Below are 3,404 nucleotides of genomic sequence, written 5' to 3'. Positions count from 1 at the left end.
CCCAAGATCATGACCTGAGCTGAAGGCAGAGGCCTAACCCATTGAGTCACCCAGGTGCCACCCCGTTTGTTCCAACTATTATCACTTGCCTCAGTGGCAGCATGTTTTACATTTGCCTTTAAATATTTTTGACAAATGTCCCCTAGGTAGTCCCTCGGTCCTGAGAATTTAATAGTAGGTGAAATAAAGGTAAGTCCTTTGGATTAGTCTTTCCGGTAGCAACAAGACAGACAAAACAACCAGGATTCTTTGAGAATTAGATCCATTCTGTTCACTTATATACTCAGCACCTATATCAGGAATGTAGGCTGTTGTCTTCCAAGCCACTGCTGAGTCAGGGAAGTCAAATTACCCCAGAGCTCCACTTACTATCAAGATTCGGGGGGGGGGGGTTTCCCCCCCTCAATTAAGCATTCTCCTGGTTGTTGTAAACTTTTCATTTGTTTCTCAAGTTCCAATAAGGTGGATTCTCACAACTTTTGCCAGCTTATTTGCTCCTTTTATGTAGGAATGAGATTTTCTAGTTTCCTACTCTGCCATTTTCACTCCAGGGTGCTGTCTTTTAAGATTCAATGTGTACTTCAAGGGGTACCTGAGTGGCTCAGTCAGTTAAGCATCTGACTCTTGGTTTTAGCTCAGGTTATGATCTCAGGGTCTTGGGATAGAGACTTACATTGGGTTCCCTGCTCAGAGGGAAGTCTTTTTCCCCTCTGTCTCTCCCTTCGCCCCTCCCCCTGCTCATGTACACTCTCTTTTTCTCTTTCTCTCTCTTTCAAATAAATAAATAAATCTTTTTAAAGGAAGATTCAACATGTACTTTGAAATAGCAGTCATTATATGGTGCTGGGACTCCATCAGGTAGAATACATGGGAAGCAAGGAGTGGAAGTAGAAGGGTCCTTGTCACCATCATGTCCAGTGACTCACTTCAGGAATTCCTGTAACTTTTGGCTCTGCTAGAGTAGTAGTCTTATTCCTGGCTGGATGGATTAATGGGGAGGAAGAACTTCTTCCAAGGACACCTAAAGCTATGGCTGCCCTATGTCATTTTAGCCTCCTCATACCAACAGAGCAGGAGGCAAAGAAAGGAGTTTCTACACTGAGAAGGATATCAGATCCTAATTATCATGAAGAGATAAGCCTGTTCATAGATAGTAGAATCAGGGAAGAATATGTCCAGAACTCAGGGGATTCATTAGGGCTGCTCTTGGTGGAGGAGCCCAGAGACTGCCCAGAGACTACCAATATGGGCAATTGTAGCAACTATAGTTTGGCCAGTGTATAGTGACCAGGGGCTCAGAACTTCCAGGGATGTGGGTCCAGTTATTTCACCAGACTAGCAACCTCAATATGCAGGAGTGCTGTTCAAGTGCTGTTGTCTGGAATGAGTAGTGATACAAGGAGATAATGAACACCAATTATGACCTTGGAGACAACTGCAGCAGTGAGGCCTGTAGCTTGTCCCACAAACCCGTTTGTGTTCTTTGTAGAAAGTATAACTGGCAACCAGCTAGAAGAACTGGTATCAGCAAGGAGTGGAACTTAATGTAGGGCATCAGCACCCCACCCAAACCTCTCCAGGTCTTACCATTTTAGTGCAAGCTGCCCTGACTTCCAACTACCAGCACCTACATCTCTACCTGGCAGCTTTCTCTGGCTGCTGAAGCTTGCTCTAACCATAAGCATGGTGGTCTATTACTACCAGAATATTAATAAATATCCCCAACCTTCAGCTGCTCCCCCTCCCCAGATAGGATATCACTAAAGATATCAGGACACCACTGTACTCTATGCTGGCTCCCAGAGTTCCCTGTGAAATTAAGCTCTAGTTGCCTACAGATCTTGTGTGACTTGTGTGATATTACCTACGTTATTGGCTCCTTCCCTCTCTATCTCAGTTCCTACTCTCATGCAAGTGATTCCTGGGATGAAATAAACTACTTGCACTACTTGCACTAAATCCTTGGCTCAAGATCTGCTTCTCAGAGAACCCAGGTTAAGACAAACCATGTCTGTCTTTTTTCCTTCAAAAAGCTTAGTCTCTTCCTTCTGACTATTTTCCTTTCCTTTTAAGCCTAAACATGGTGGGCACTTAGATGGACATAATATTTTGCTCATTGCATTTGCTTATTGCCCATTGCATTTGAATGAAAAGCCAAAACCAAAACCAAAAGCCTCTTTAACACAGTCTACAGGACCTTAGCTTCCTTCCATTCCCCCTTAGGCCCCTGTCCCTTTCACTCACTGGACCCAGCCCCATCCAGCCTTCCTCTAGATTTATAACATACTGTTTCTTGTTCCACTGCAGAGCCTTTGCACATGTTCTTGCACCTGCGATGATCTTTCCATCATTTACCACTTGGTAAATTCAGATTTTAGCTTTAAAACCACTTTTCCAAAAAATTGTCTTCTCCAAACCTCTAATATAAACCATTTCCCTTCATTATTCTCTTTCAAAGAGCATTGTTCTTCTCCATTTTCTGCTTATATTAAGTTGTCTTCATATATTTTTTGGTGCATTTATCTAATTATCTTTTTTAAATTTTTTACAGAGAGAGAGCAGGGGGTAGGGACAGAGGGAGAGGGAGAGGGCGATAAAGAGAATCTTAAGCAGGCTCCATACCCAGATACAGGGCTCAATCTCACAACCCGAGCAGAAATTAAGAGTTAGACACCTAACTGACTGAGCCACCCAGGCACCCCTGATTAATATCTTTCTTTTAACCAAAGTGCACAGACTGTTGAGATGGGTTGTGAAAGTCTCCAAAGTGGATGGGTGGCAGTGATGAGGCTCTGAGTATTCAAAAGGAGGCAGGGGGCCTTGCAAGGAGCACACAGAGCTCTGAGGCCTGGCATTTACTCCTGGTGATGGGGATATTCAGGTGGGGGTGGATCAGCCCTTCAGAAGCTTTGAGAGGTAACTTCAGTATTGACTCTATAAGTCCCTCTAGCTAGTGCCTCATTTCTCTGTTCCTCTTGACAGAAAAAGTCTACAAAAAAATTGTCTTCACCTCCTTTCTCAAATTGCTCTCCTCCCAGTCTCAAAATCAGGCTTTTATACCCATTACTTCACTGAAACTGCCCATCAAGGCCAGCGATGGCTTCCAAGTTGCTAAATCATATGGTCAGTGGTCACTCCTCATTCTTTCTTGATTGATCAGCATCAGTGGACAATGCTGTTGACTCCCTGCTTCCTGAAGCACTCTTTCTCCTTCCAGATGACCACACTCACTCCCTTGGTGATCTCATTCTGCCTCGTGTAGGTCTTAAGTGATTCTTATCAGTTGACAACTCCCAAATCACTATCACTATCTTGGACCTCCTCCCTTGGGCTCTATACTCCATGTTCAGCTGCCTGCTTCCCATCTCCACCTTAGATAATTGTATATTTTGTCAACTTTAACA

This window comes from Mustela nigripes, chromosome 2 (genome assembly GCF_022355385.1).
Source record: "Mustela nigripes isolate SB6536 chromosome 2, MUSNIG.SB6536, whole genome shotgun sequence".
In the NCBI taxonomy this organism is placed as follows: domain Eukaryota; kingdom Metazoa; phylum Chordata; class Mammalia; order Carnivora; family Mustelidae; genus Mustela; species Mustela nigripes.
The sequence above is the reverse complement of the archived record's forward strand: the minus strand, read 5'-3'. Positions refer to the sequence as shown.